This window comes from Erithacus rubecula (genome assembly GCF_903797595.1).
Source record: "Erithacus rubecula genome assembly, chromosome: 12".
In the NCBI taxonomy this organism is placed as follows: Eukaryota; Metazoa; Chordata; class Aves; order Passeriformes; family Muscicapidae; genus Erithacus; species Erithacus rubecula.
In genome coordinates this window covers 15,259,505-15,275,638 of record NC_136664.1, presented here as the reverse complement: position 1 = coordinate 15,275,638, position 16,134 = coordinate 15,259,505, and the positions used below count along the sequence as shown (strand labels likewise).

The window sequence follows — 16,134 nt, the reverse complement described above, 5'->3', positions numbered from 1 at the left end:
CTTTAAGATATACATGCACCCAGAAAAACCCTGCACTTCGGGTTTAAATCTGAATTTTTACTGGTCTAAAGCAGATCTTTTAGCACCAATTAAAAGTGTCACCATGGTGTTTTTTTTCTAAAATCTACAGTTTTTCAGCACAGAATCCTGTCAGAATGTGGATGTAGGGCCAGCTGTGTGAGGCTGCCCAGGTCCTGTTCAGTTTTGCTTTGTTTCAGAGACAAAGCCTCACTGGTCCTTGGGTCAGTACTCGACCATTCTCTTGTTAAGTAAGCAAACAATTTAATGAAGTTTTCCCATGTGTTCCAGGAATGTGGAAACCTGTGTCCAGACTTTCCATGTAAAAGCAGAATGAAAAAACACTCAGTGCTTCCACTCCCTCTTTGTCACTGAATCTTCTGTGCCCTCTCATCTGTGAACCCACACATTTTTCAGCCTTCCTTGTGTTGGTCTTGTACTTAAGGAAACCCTTCCATTCTTTCCTAATATCCCCCATTGGTTTCAGTTTGATTTCTGTGATCCATTCCTGCATTTTGAGCAACTTCTCTGCTGGGTAACACATTCCCACTGTCACCTCCTGTGTGCTTTCCATATCAGCAGAAGTTCCTTGTTCATGCCTTCAGACACACCTGCTCAAATTCCTGCACCTTGGAATGAGCTGCTTTCAGCTTTGAGGAGGTTTTTGTGCCACAAAAGAATCTCAAGAAGGGGGAAAAAGAAATAGTTTCTTGTTTTGGCCTAGCAATTGCAAGCTAAGCAAATATCTTTCTGCGTGTACTCTAGGGAAAAAAAAACTGCCCTTAATGGCAAATTTGGCAACAAAAAGAGGAATGACAGGGAAGAGGGAGTGGTAATGAAAGGGTTTAATTTCAGCATGCACAGTTCAGAGCTTGAGGAAAAGTGAGATAAAATCCAGTCTTGACAACCTATGGTTCAACTATCCTTCCTAGCAGAAATAGGCCTTGTGTAGAGTGATGGTCTGGCTGACAAACAGGTCTGTACCACTTTATTATACTGGACATCTTTTGCTTCATTTTTAATAAGTAGAATGTAAAGGAAAATTAATTACTGGCCACTACATGGTAATTTGATGGAACTATCAATTTATGGGGAGGATAGAGCTTACCCTCTCTCTGGGTGTGCATGAGTTTTAAACAGGCTTGAACAAGCAGGATGGAAAAAGACCTTATCAGGGGCACACTTGGGAAGAAATGTCTGAAATTATTGTTCAGCACACCTGGAGTCTCTTTTGAACCACGTGAGGCCACTTCCCGCAGCGTCAGCACCAAATGGTTATTCCAGGAGGTAAGAGCAGCTAGAAATGTAGTTAGCAGAAGGAAAACCAGGCATGCCAATGTGCTTCCTCCAGTTAACTTAAATTGCCCCTGTGACCCTGCAGCGCTTTGCACTGATGTTCTGCTGTAACACTACTTGAATGACATTTTGTCATTTGCTGAATGTTAGCCTGCAAAAATGCCATCTTTGCTCCTTTACTTTGAGACAGGATGACATGAGCTGCAGCCCCGTTGTTGGGGGCAATTTTATGCTCCTTTCCTGACAGACAGGATTCCAATAGCACCATATGTCAAAAACTCCAACCCATTCCAGTCATGTACCCACACCGTCCAGCTGTCACAGCTATAATTATTGAAACTAAAGCCCAGAGAAGTTTCTAGGTTTGGAAATGCTCTAGTCTCCTTAGATCTTTACTACTGATGTTATAGCTGATTAGGACCCTGCCAGCCTTCTGTTGGTCTCTTGAAAACTGCTGTAATTCCCATTCATCATGGAAGCTAACCAGCTGCTCCAGAGCCATCCCCTCAAATGTGTTGCTTGATGTTGTACTTTGCTGTTGTGCTGACCTTGACACTTTGGATGTTCAAACAAAGGCTCCTTACTTTGTTGAAGCTGGTCCAAAGAAGCCAGTTAGCTAGATCCTGCACAGAAAAAGGGAAGCAGTTTTTGTTGGTACCTGGTGTTGCTGTAAAGAGTGATGCTAATCCACACTCTGTCCTTGGTCATCCTGCCACAATTTCCTGGCCACTGCAGGCAGGGAGTGAGGGGCAGAGACCCCTGGCATGCTCTCCTGGCAGGAACATCTGTCCTGTCTCTCAGCAGAGACCAAAGGGACTCCTGCAATCAGGGCTTTGAGCCTTTACAGCCACTTTTGTCACTTTTAACCAAATGTAATGAAGTTCAACATCTTTTGATTCTGTTTGAAACTTTGGTCTGAGTGGAGAGTTCAGCTACTGGCTTTTCCTATTAAAACCTTAAAGCTGGAGGCTTTATGATCTTGAGGTGTTTATAAGTTTTAGGCTTTTTTGACAGCCTTTGAATTCATATCTTTGCAGTGTAGATATGTGTAGTACATAAAGTAGCACCTCTTTAGATTGCATTTTCACACTATATTCTTTATATGTTTTTTCTTTCAGTAATTAGCCCCCCTTGTGATAAATGTAGTAACTTCACTCACAGTGTTAGTTATGCTTTTCTGGTTTGTTCATTCACTTAGAGGGCTTTTTTTAATTCTAAATATATGAAAGCTTTTATATTTAAATAAGAAGCACATAAATTATCTGGCTTATATTTTGATCAAATAGCAATTTGTAATCTAGTGCCTAGACTTCAATATGCTGCTCTCAATCTGGATTTTCTAAACTCTTTTGAGATGCTAGGTAACAAAATGTCAATATCTTTAATGAAGAAATGTTTTATGGATGAAGAGAGATTTTTAAAATGTGAAAAGCAAGACTGAGTTGGAATTCCTCGACTGGAACAACTGACTAATTTGATGAAGAAAATGAGAAGAAATTTGCTAAACATATTCTTTAGCAACTGTCTTCTAATAATGAAGAAGCTATTCCAACAAAAACCATCACACGCACAAAAGGGAATTTGATATTGCTGCTGAGAAAGCTCAGGATGACTTTGACTATTGGAAGAAGATCAAGTGTGTTGTCATGCAGATCACTGGCTCCCTTTCACAGGCAGCAAGGATGGTGTAGATTTAAAAGACAGACCAGGTTTTTCAGAACGCACATAAGAATTTATCCCAAGTGGAAAATAAACTGTGTCTAATTTATGGCTAATTCATCATTTTTAGTTTTTATTTCAGTGGCCAGATTAGGAAAGAATGAAGAGACTTGATGTGGTGGACTATGAGGTCTTTGTTTTTTCCCAAATCTCCAGGTGTAGGATCCTGGGTTTTTTTCCTCATTAACCAGCTCTGCGTGGAAGCCTGAAGTCAACAACTTCTGGACAATTGATTGCACCTGAACCTAATTTTGGCAGTCTTGGTAGTTACCTTACACAGAGCTGAGTAATAATTGAAATGTAGCTGTTAAATAGGAGACTGAAGGAGAATAAAAGGGGAGTCATCAGCTGAAGAGCTCAATAAAACAGGATAACCAAAGACCCAAAAAGAAAGTAAACAGAGGCAAAAAAATCACCTGTTGAAGCAACGAGTGTAAAAACAGCAGAGGGATGTGTAAAGAGAAATGTGGCACAAGGATTGTGTCCCAAACAAGAGAGCAGAGGGGACACTGAGCTGGGTGTGCCAGTGGTGACAGAAAAGCCCCTCAAACAGCTTAGGACAGCCAGCAGAGGATTAAGGATGGAGACACCATGGTCAACTGCTCTGCATTTTGGGGTACAATGCATGAAACTAGCTTTTAGAAAATTTCTACCAAAACTGAAGGAGAGAATACATGTTGGAATTCTGAGACATAGTAAAAACCTTAGTAAAAAATGGTAAAGAAAAAGGTGAAAGCACAGGATCTGTCAAATGCACAGTGAATGTTGAGTAGAGCACAACTTGTTCAGAACAAGACTTACAAAAAAACATTCAGGACTGAATGAGTAGGAGAAAGTAAAAAGAATGTAGGTCTCTTTCAGAAAATAATAAGAAAGAAACACTTGCAGAATGTCTGAGGAAGGCACAAAATAAACTTTTATGTGGTATTTTTAATAAGGAGTTGGTGTAGCTACAATATAGCTGGATCTACTAATATCTACCTTGAAAAGGGGCTTAGCAAGTCATCTCACAGATATGGCATATTTTGGACACTTAGGGCCACCAAAAGCCTTGATTAAAGTAATAGAAAACATGTACAGTTATAGAAGAAGCCAATAGAAGGAATTTCCATAATCACAGGAGTGGGGTGAGCCAGGTTTCTGTTACTGCTGTTCTGTTTAGTGTTGGTTTCAAATTAAAAGATGAAGGGAAAGGGGGAAAAGTACCATGTTTTATGAGAAAACAGTGCAAACACAGCTTCTCAGAGGATATTCATCTTATGGCTTCATTAAAGAACCATCAGTGGTTCCTTGGAGAAACTAAGACCAATAAGCAGAAACTCAGACTGAGGTTCAGCATGCAGAGATAAGCAATGAAGTCTGAGACAACTTAAAAGGGACTGTGTAAAGAGAGTTTGAAGAATTTCAGATAACTGTTCTTTTGCTTTTGCCTCTTGTTTGATAATAGTGCTATTTTTTTTTACCAAACCAAGCCTCTTGCTTCAGGAAAACTATCTTCAACATAAACTTGTTAAAAAGGAAATGTGTGGGCAGTAGCACCCTGGAAATTTCTACATCAAGCTTCAGTCTAATGGATCTTAGTCTTAATCTGGAGAGGCTGACTAGTGAAGAGTGCTCTGATGGCAAAGGTTCTGCAACTAATTTATATCAATTTTGAATGCAGTTGTATGTGTTTGAATGTTCTCAGTGATAGGGGTATCAAGTCCTTTTCCCTCTTGCTAAATATAGCAAATTGGGCAATTTCCTACACCCCTTGGTCCAGGTAAATGAATTTCAAGTGCCCACTTTGCTCCTGCTATGTGTGACCTGGGAGATTGTGGGGGTTTGATGTTTTGGTATAAATGGAAGTTGGAATCATTTGCAAAACCCACTTTGCTTGATTATATGTGACTTCCTCATCCTTCTGCAATGCTGTGGCTGGAGATCACATAGAAGGTACTTATTTCTCTGTGGTGCCATAGTATTGCCAAAACAAACACAGGCTCAGTGTCTTGCAGAAGTGCTGCAAAAAAGTTCAAATAAGGAGTACAGGGGTCTAGTAAATACTGTGTTGAGTTGGAAGGGGAACCTGTTTTGCATGTAAGAGAAAAATGAAAGGGATTTTTATGATTTATTGTACCTATGCTAACTGAGGCAAATGAAGCATCCAGGTCTCCTAGGAAGAAGTAGAATTATGCCAAGATTTTTGTAAAATTGTGTTTAATGCTTAAAAAAATCTGATAGATGAAAATTTATGATTTTCACTTTTAATCTGTTGAGTTGGCATGTAAAGAAAACCTTGTTCTTATGAGATATTTTGAAAATTATTCAAAGACAGCAGTGCTTTTATTAACTTATAGTTTTGAAAGAACTTATTAGTGATCATGTAAGTGCAGTGATGGATTGATACCCATCTGCTTGGTTAGGAAGAGTTGATACTTTAGACTAATTTCATAATTACCTTCAGTTAGATATAATTCCAGTCTTTTATTTTTTAAAATACTGGCACATAATAGGAAAAAAAAAAACAGTAAAGAAGAGCTAAGAAAATAATAGTTATTCAGAAGATTTTACTTGTCTTGGTTTTCTGTTTTTAACTGACAGTGTGGTACAGAATTCTGCTAGGCAGAAGCATGCCAAACTGATTTTTATAATCATTGCTATTATTACTGTTTATTACAATAATATACTTTAAATTTACTGTTTTGAGCCATCACTGGTATGGAAGACTATATGTGTAGCTATACATACCTAATTATTTGTGGAAGGTATTAGTATTGTAAACACAGCTTATCTTTGTGTGAGAGTGGCATTAATAACAGAATTTCATAAATGCCAACATACAGTATGATAATTTCAAGACTCTCTGAAAATATGGTGTATTGTAGCTGAGGATGCTCACAAATGCATGTTGTGGATGGGGAGGGGGAGGAGGGCTGTTTTGTGCTTAGAATGCTTTCTGATGCATAAATATTAGCATTAAATAATTTTGAATACCTTGTTTTCTAAAAAGATTAGTAGCTCTTCTCTGCGTGATAAATTGTGCAAGAGTTATTGTTCACACCAGTCTTTGTGCTGCATTATCCTGTGCAGCTTTAAATAACCCAGCCCAAATTACGCTCAGCAAGCTGTTGGGAAAGCTTGGAGGAATCTCAGAGCTGAAGGGCCAATTTGTGCCCTGACTTACATCCTCTGCAACTGCACTGACTTGGTGCTGCCTCTAAAGCATATAAGGAAGACAAGAATTTAATCTGTAGCTTTTATTATTTTTATTTAGTTTCATTCTATTTTTTGTTTTCTATTGTTTTGTTAATGTGTGGTTCTAACCTCCTGCAGAGGAAGTTTGTGCCTGTGTATTGTTGGTTTGTGGAGAGCAGCATTTCACCCTCTCTTGCTTGGCATCTCCAATGTTACGTGAAAATATTATTAAAAACAAAAAAAGAAGAGAGAGCTACATGCTTGTTTACCAAAACTGTGGTTTATATTGGATCACATTTGGAATCCCAACCTTTACACTTGAAGATATTGCAAAATAATGTATTTTTTTAAATTGATAGTCTTAAATTGGTGTATGCCAGTTCTTTCTTTTTTCTTTTTGTTGTGCATCTGGGTTCTCTCTTCTCAATGACCTTTTTACAGTCCACGTTGCTCTCATTTAGGAGCCCTTCTGCAGGTAATGTTGGGGAGACAGTTAGTATAAATGTGGCTTCTCTAAATTTGGTTTGAATCACCAAAGATCCACCAAGTTATTGTAATATGAAATATCCGTGTTTGTATCATTTTGCCTGATATTTCTCCCTCTCTTCTAATGGTCTAATAATTACTTCATATGCTAGGAAAAAGGGAAACTGAAGTAAGGGTTCTTTGGAAATATCAGTCATCTCACTTAAGTGTTTTCATCTGCCTTTGCTCCCTGATGACTCCTGCAGCAAGAAAACCTCAAATTCTGGGTATTGTGAAGTGATTGGCAGCAAGTAAGACAAGCAGAGACATTCAGACATAGACCTAGTATTAATTCAAGCTGTGCAAATAATTAAACACACCAAGGGAAAGAGGTGAACTGAGCGGTTTCCACTGAGTTTAAGGACAAGGTGAAGAATTCCACTTTTCTTAATGACCTTGGGAATAAAGAGTATTTTGTAAGGCCATCCATCTTACAGCAATTAGAACTAAGTCTGTTCAACAAAGAGGGTGTGATGCTGCATTTGCCTGTTGGGCTGTCCCACCACAGCCTTGTGCACATTCACTGGACAGTGAATCCCTCTGAAATGGCTGGGGCTGGTTTAGCTCATGGGGTTTCATCATTGTGCATGACTCCTCCTGAACTGCTGTTTATTTGTCTGCTGTCTGTACTTCCAAATGCTGAAAGTTCACCTCACCGCTGATTAATTCAATGAAAACAAACATTTTTCAATGGAAAAGAAACAAAAAAACAGTGCAGTGTGTAATTGGTATCTAGTTCACAGATCCTCCCCTAGTTATTTCCAGGTGAGGAGGATGCTCACCCTGTTCAGTTGATAAGTTAGAAGAAAGCTGGTGGATGACTGGAGAGTAGAAGAGATTTAAGAGTAGAAGTTGTGCTGCAGTTCAGTGCCCACCACAGTTTGTTTTCACAACAGTTTAAATTTGGCAGTATGTGAATTGGAGGAGCAGGTTTAGAGTGACAAGAAATAGAAAACAAATGCTTTTTTTGGTGATTAATGGTTTTAGAAATAACTGGCTTAGCATAACTTGCAGGCTCTAACCCTTCAGTCAGGGTTACTGTGTAAGCTGAGTTTGGCTCTTTTGCCATTTTGCATTTTCTGGGCAGTCAGTCACCAGTTTGATTATCAGATATTCTGACAAAATTATAACAATTTGAAAAGCTCACTGAACCTGCAAAGCAGCATGTAAAATTGCTGGTAGATATCATAGACCAATGAGAAAAATTAGTGTGGGTCAAACATAGCTGTGGTTAACCTCTTCAACACACCTAAAATATACACTCTTTTTCTAATTTATAGACATTGTAATCTCCATGTGAAATCAAATGTACAAAAATGTTTCCAAAAGGGCAACAGCCTTTATTTGTCACATCATAGAAAAGCAGCTGGAGAAAACAAGAGCCTTGTGATTCCAGATCAGATCTTGTATCAGTGCTGTAATTCCATTTCCATTGTACTGTGCAGAAAAGGAAAAAATCTGTCTTCATATCATTTATCTCCATCAAAACCATGGAGTTTGTCTCCTAAGATTCCTTCTTTATTGGCCTTTAGAAATTTATTTTTTGCATAACCTTGGCACATTTTTTTAACCAAACTGTTCTGTCATTTCCTTCATTACTTCAGACTGAATTTTCTGCCTTCTCAAGGAGTTAGAGAAGCAGGTGTCAGTAAGAATTCCCACTGACACTTTCTTCAGGTACCTAAGTGTTTAAGCCTTGTGTAGGAAAGCTGTCATGATAAGAAGGATGAAAATTTCAGTTTGCTCTGGTTAAAACCCAGCATTAATAAGTGCCTTGGTTTTCTGTTTCCTTACACAAAGTTTTGGGAACTTACGCCTGTGCAAGCATAATTTTTGCAAGTTCCTTTAAGGAAGCTATTAACTCTGCTGGCATATGGAGAATTTATAATTTCTGCAAGTGTTATATAGGAGAGACCCTCTCATGTAAGCATATGATGCATTTAACTCATGTTATGAAATCTGCCTCTATATCTGGCAATGATTTCAAAATTTCCTGAGTTCTCTGTTTAAACTATAGCAGAACTTTCAAGCACAAACTGTCACTGAAGGGGAGCTAAAGTTATGTTATGTTATGCTTAGGTAAAAAATATTAACAGAATATTCTAATTGTTTAGGCAGAGCAGACACAAAGTGATGATGTGCACATTTTCCCAAGTTGTGTTACCATTTACTTTCATATTCCACACTGATGATCAGCCTCTCTCTTTGTTCCCTGTCTCCCAAAGATTTTGTCTGATGTGTTTCTGAAATTCATGCATGGATAACATACATTGATTCTGCTGGCCAAAATTTTTAACTATTGATTTGGGGTTTTTTGCTGTTAATTGCCAACTGCAGGAGGAACTGGGGCTCTGCTCCCCCTTTTTCTCCCCCTCTGATCCCACAAAGCCAGTCCATGCCACATGATGGTTTTCCCAAAGGGATGTAACCCTCCCCTGAGATGACCACTCACCCATTACCAGCTACCCCACTTGCACCTCCTCTAAAATTAGTGGTTTTGAAGTGTTTTGCTCTTTTCCCTTTGGAGTATAAAAAGCATATCCTTGATGTGGGGCTTAGGGATGATGCCTGCACAGGTAGGAGTGTAACTGATGTCTGGTGGAAACAAGGATGTTTTTGTTGTAGTGCTACCACTAGTGTGTCTAAATAACATACTCCTTTGTGAGATAATATCTGTGGCTAGAGTTTTTATTGGAACTTTAGAGCTACCAACTGGAATAATTTCCCCAAACCCTGTGGTTTGGTTTAACCAAGGTGCTTTACCTGCTTCTCCTGGTGTTTGCTGCTCAGTCATCTGACTCACAGAGAGCTTTGGCTGCTCGTGCTCTTCCCTCCAACACTGTTTAACTCTTCCATAAGTCTATAGCAAGTTCTACTGAGACACAAAGATTAATAAGTGTATTTTCCTTAAAAACCCAAGACATCCTGGCTGTTATGGCATTATTGTTGAAGACTGTTTACTATGCTGCCCCCTAAAGAAGCTTCATTATAATCTGTCCAAGTTAAATGCCAAAAGCAGCTCAAATATTGGGTTTTCTCTCACATATATAGGCCTGCTACTGAAGCTGCCTGGGGTTTGAATTATTGCTGTAAAATGTTTTACATGTTCTATAAGTTGACATAAATTTGCTTTCAAACTTGGAAAATTTCCTCTCCAACCTTGCCAGGTTTTAAAATGAGAAGGTGAATTTTTATAGTCCTGTTGCAATGGAAGGATTGACCTGAGTTATTTTCACATGAATGACTTTAACTAACTAAATGAAAAATTAAGTAAACAATGAAACGACAAGTTTCTATATTATTCTATGAAATCTTAGAAAACCAACATTATAACTTCAGAAATGCAGCAGATAAAGATATTTATGTTGATGCTTTGCTGCTTTCCTTTCTCCTCCTTAAAAAAAAAAAGCCAACCAAACAAAAAGCACCACAAAACACTGCTTTAGGCAAAAGCTGTTTCTATCATATTATTTTTTCCAAGGTAAAAGACTCTGTGCCTAGACTTTTAAACAAGTACTTTATCCTTGAAAATTAAAATAAAATATTTTCATGTAATCAGTAAATTTTGTTATGAAACTTTACAGCAGCTATATTAAACGATAAGAATAACTACTATTTTGAAATTCTGAACATCTCATAATTAGACCAGCCTTTAAGAAATATTCAGAGTTAAGGCACATTAGAATGTATTCCACAACATGGAGACAGCCCTGACAAAGAAACATTATTCTTAGATTTACAATTAATTACCCTTATGTCTATACCTTGCATTCAATTTGCATATCTTAAAAGTGCTGTAAATTTCATAGCACTCCCTTGTTATTTAAGATCATTCTGCTTTAGTAAAAGTTTCCACAGTGATAACTTTCTCTTGATTATGTAGTTGTGAGGTCAATAAATTTGGCTTTACTTGGCTCCGCAACGTTATAATTTTTCTTTTTTTGTGTTGTTTTTCATTATTTTGCTCCTTGTTCCCCCTGCCCTCTCATTTATAATCCCCTGAAGAACCAGGAGATAGAGAAGTCTGGCTGGAAGACGGAGTGAGTGGTCAGATGCTCAGATGTTATCTTTTTCCCAGAACGCTCTGGTACTGGGTGTCTGACATGTTCTATACATCTTGCTGGTGTCAACCTCATTAAACAAATACACCTTGATGTATAGCTCTCAAGAAATGAAATTTCATGCCATGAATTTGCTCTATATCAGCTTGTGTTCTCCCCCACTCTTTTCCATTCCAGGAGTAATTTTATTTGTTCTTGATTTCAAGCATAATTTTACATGGTGACTGTCCATAATTTTGCACCCTGAGATTTTTCAGTGTTTTCCAATATTCAAAGAAATATCCAGGTTTTCTGCTCACAGCTTGGTGTTTCCTGCTTTCTAAAGATGGAATCCTTGCCTCTGGCTAAGGTGAGGTACATTCTGGAGGTGGGTCAGAGTATTTATTTTGGTCAGATACATATGGGGATTTTCTCTAAATATTAGGCATGTTGCAACGTGTTTGTTGTAAATTCCATAGAATTCTATGTAATAATTACATATAAATGTGCTTGACCTGTGTTTTATGCTCTAATTCAAGGTTAGCACAATATCCTCTAAGCCAGAAGGATGTTGAACACTTTGCCAGAATAGAAAATATTACTCTCATCCTTTTTTCCCCCCTTTTTTCCCCCTTCAGCTTAAAAGAATTTTAAAAAGAAATATGCTTTCAAACTAAAATAAACCTTCTTTAATGAGACTATATATTATTTACAGAAAAATGCCACTAAACTCAATTAGTACTGGTCTCACCATTGGGTGGAATTGAAGGTGTTGAATTTTTTTTAATGTACTTCATTGAAGTCATTACTGAATCTGGGGCAATATTCTATTTTTAATCAATTTAAAAAGTATAATGTATGAGAAAAAAGCAACACACTGTATGGATTTTTGTAGATTCACTGCTGCAAAAGATACACAGATAAATGCATAAAGTTTATGCCCATCTTTCTTTTACTCAGAAAAATTGTTTGAATGTTACTTTAAACAGGTAATTCCTTATTGCCACCCCCTGCATTGTTAATTGCTAGCTTATTAGAGGTATTTTAAAAGTTATTGTTGCAGCTTCTTTCGTTTAATATTTTATTGTATATCACTATTATTTAAAACTACTTTGCTGGATAACAGCAGCCATCCAAAACATTGTCTGTTGCTCAGAAACAGAAATAATAAAATAATGGAAAGCAGAGCTATTGTGTTAAACTAATGACTGGTTATACTTCACACATTAAACAAAACCTTAGAATACAGTACTTTGAAATGCTTTCCTATTGAGTGATCCAATCATTGTGAGCTTTAAAGCTGAATATATGTTTATAAAAGGGAAGAATCTGTCTTTTTTCCCTTGGGACGTGATGTTGAAGCTACAGGAAAGAACAGGTTGCGAGATTTAACAGATATATTCATCTCTGCTTTTGAATTTCTCTCAGGCCTTTTAATATATAAATAATTTTGAAGAACTAAAGTAACCACTTTTAACCTTATTTTAATGGGCCTGGTACAAGCAAGTGTTGAATATGGCACTATTCTATTAGATTATAATATAACATTCCTATTAAAATGATTTTTAAAAAGCTTCCCAAAATTCCAATAACAGTATTTCATGGAATATAACATGGTAGTGGAGATTAGCTAGCCCTAGAATACCTTGGCAAAAGTGTTCAAGTAGCAAGAGTTTTTCTAGTCTTATGTCCTATATACATCTGTTAAATTACTCAGAGATCTCATTAAATAAAGCTAATGTACTTGTAAAACAGTAGGGAGAGACAGTATATCATTGTAACTGTTAGAAAGAGCCATTCTGGCAAGGAGGGAGCCAGGAAGGCTTGGTGTATGCTGGTCAGTGGAGATGTTTCTGGGCCATAAATCTTGGCCCTTTCCTGCCTAGTTATTGTGTATTTTTTTAGGTGAGAGATTGATTGTAGCAATGGAAGATGAATTTGCCCATAGACCCTTTCTTTTTTTCTGTATACTCCTGATGCCTCACCAAGGTGATAATGCTCCTCTTCTTCTTTTTTTTTTTTTTTTTTTTTTTTTTTTTTTTTTTTTATTTTTTTTTTTTTTTCCTGCAATCATTTGTTTCAGATTAAAAGCATGAAACTGCATGGGGAAACACAAGGCTTGTCTCTGCAGACAGGCAAAGGTGAGGGCATGAAGATGTATAACTGTCCCAGGTGGGAGAAGAGCACAGTTTACCCCCTCAGGATTTGAATCAGGTTTGTCTGAAGGAGAATGAAATAGGGTAAAATTGAGAAAGAACCCTGGTGTTTCTTTATTGTGCATTTTGAGGACGGTATTTAATTTTTTTTTTTTTTTTTTTTAAGTATGGCTGTGTTATGCAATTAAATATTTTGTGCTACTAAAATATTCCTTACCTGCATGTTTACTGCTGAGCAAAAGGCTCAAGAACTGCCCCCTCTGTGTGTCCTGCCCTGCTGTTTGTGCTACAGACTGAGCAGGGGATGCTTTTCAGGAATATATATAGATGCTGAATTTATAAGGATCAATATAGTCACAAATGTTGTACAACATGTCAGGATATCATAAAAAGCAGGCAGTTCTATATAAAATACTAGCTTAATCTTGGAGATTTTAAAGCCTCATTAAAATGTGGGTAAAGTCCATATATGGAATGGCAGCATTCAAAAGGTTGAAGTTGTATATCTGTGGTGCAGAGGTTCTAACCATTATATTTGAATGTCAGTCGACTCGTTTGATCACAGTTGGCATTAATGTGTAACAAGTTGAGATGATGGGATGCATCATGTGCATCTCATAACCAATGGGATTTGTTGTTTAAGATTTGGGGAGCGGGATGTAAGAACTTGTCCCTTAATTATTGAAATCTGAGGTTCTGAAATTAAGATGACAAGGTGAGCATCTTGTAGCAATCAAATTTTACATCACAGGACTTCCAGGCAAACTTCATAAGTCCTTTATAGGAAAAGACCTCACTGCTAAATTGGGCAGAAGGAAGGGCTCAGTGGCCTTTCCTGGTGCCAGAGGGGCAGTGGGAGAGTGGAACTGTGGCTGGAATGGAACCTGCCCAGAACAGACACCCCAAAAAACAAGAGGCAATGTCTGCAGCTGCTAGCAACCTTAACACTGAAAATTGCAAATATCCAGCTTCTTGCATGTCTGTGGAATTTAGCTGTTCTGGCTTTGTTCTAGTTTATTTTTTCCACTAAAAGCTTGTCTTTGTTCTAGTTTATTTTTTTCCACTAAAAGGTTGTCTTTGTTCCCACCTGCAATGCTGTTTGCCAGATTTGTGGCACTCTGATAGCTTGCTGTACACATCTGCCTGGCAAAGTTATCTGGTGCCGAGAAATCTGAGGATTCTGAGTGTTTTTTCATAGGGAAACTTTGAAAGTCAAGCAAATACTTTTATCTTGACCTTTCTGCAAGGCTTCCCCATATTCAGTAGTTGTCAGCACATGTTTGTCTGGAGTCATTCGTCACTGCCATCCGTCACTCCTCTGCCATTCCCATCAGTCCCATTATCTGGGATCAGGAGAGAGCTGAGGATGTAGCCTGAAGGATCATTAAACCTCAGCTTCCAGGTACTGCAGGTAGTCCAGGTGGTCTGTTGTTATTTATAATAAAGAAACAACACAGCAGAACTGCCTGGCAGTGGCCCATGAGGCCCAGAGAAAGGACGGGCTGAGGGATGTCATCACTGAAGGACAGCTAAAAGTGGACTTTCTTCCTCCCACACTGTAAGCAGAGAGGATTTATTGAACATCTGTTCAGTACATGGCTGGGAAGATTGATTAATTTAATTGCTCACACTTTGCTTAAGTAACATTTGAATACTTAATGTCAGGTTTGAAGGATATTACAACATTTACTTGCACACCTTTTTAAAGAGGCAGAGTTTCTCATTGCTTTTTGTGTCTTTGAAGGAAGTTGAAATGCATCCTGAAATTTACTTTGCCCAGAGGTCTGGGAAAACTGAAGCAAGTGGGAAAAGCTTCTTCCTACATGAATGCAGGTAGAAATTTTTTGTGTTTATCACTGTGGTAAATTATTAATGTAATGAGGTGGGATCATCCTCACTGAATGGTGGTAATTTTCCTTCTGGTATCCAGGACAAAGACAATTCAGCATTTTATATATTTTTATACCCTTTAAGATAATATCATGATCACATTAAAGGAAGAGATAAATTAAAGTCAAAATAATTTATTGCATGTTCTATTCAGGGAGAGTATTTGGGAAGAAAGTCCTGAGATCCTCTTGAGGAATCTCACCTGTGTACCATGGGGAAAACATTAAACAGTGAAACATTTAGTGTTGATTATTTCTATACATGTTATATACATCTAATAATTTCTCAGCTGTGTAGCTCTGAAAAGTTTAGCTGATAAAAGTCTGATCACAAATTATAAAATCCAGCTGAAAGTGTTAACAGGAACTTTAGAATATTTGGCCCAAAACCTAAACCTTGAGCAAGAATACCAGAGTTCACCATACTTGCAAGAGCAGCAAATGTTGATATTACTGCCTGTATGTCTGTAGCAATGTCTGTGACTACCAGCAAATGCTTATTTTTAAAGGTGAAACTTGTTGTTTCGCTGCAGTGTAGAAGTGCCTTTGCATTTGTCACCATCAGTTGTGAAACTGAGAAAAAGCAGACTGATAGATAGGGGTGCATGTGCAAAGACTTATTCTGTATGATTTTTTTTTCCCATCCGAAAAGTGATTTTTTTTTTCTTATCCTTTATGCTCTAGTAAAGATGTTCTTTGATCTCTTAGTACAGCAGTTCATTTTAAGTCTGATATACAGTCAGATATTCTATTAGATACAAGATCTTTAACTATTTGTCTTACTTTGTGTGTAATTTGCTTTGGAACTCTTAGCCCAATAAATAGTAAATGATACTGACTTACACAGCCATGTATTTTTATTGTCTGAGATACCATATATAACGTTCTCACAACAATGCTTAACTCTGAGAGGGTAGGGATTAAACACTGCTACATGACTAATTTACTGCCTTACAACATAAAAAGCAAAGCTTGGAGAGAAAGGCCTCATATGAGGCTGCATAAAGCAGAGCAATAGTATCATGTAGTGGTACTTAATAATGGCACTGGCATTTTGTTAGCATCTCTACAAGAAAAAAATTGTTCGTAGGGAGGGATAATCTACAGTCAAATCTGATTGAAGTCAAAAGAAACACTGGCTGATTTCTTTGAAAGATGCCCGTCTGTCCCTGAATTTGACTGTACACAATACATCCTGCAACAACGAGTCAGATTGTCAAGGCCAGAACCAGGTGCCTGTGTTACTTGTATCCTTCTACATCAGTCATACTGTAGGGAGCAGACAATTAATTCTGGAGCAAAATTGAAAGTCAG

The 16,134-nt window shown here is 37.6% G+C and overlaps 1 long non-coding RNA gene across 1 annotated transcript in view; it reads left to right on the top strand.

Annotated features, from left to right (window-relative positions):
• The window catches only part of LOC306806998, a 33,451-nt gene extending 17,797 nt beyond the window's left edge, over positions 1–15,654 (top strand). Inside the window, exons 2-3 of the long non-coding RNA XR_013775617.1 lie at positions 12,859–12,896; positions 14,002–15,654. This is a non-coding gene — a long non-coding RNA (uncharacterized lncRNA). The remainder of the gene's footprint in view (positions 1–12,858; positions 12,897–14,001) is intronic.
• Positions 15,655–16,134: the final 480 nt, after the last annotated feature.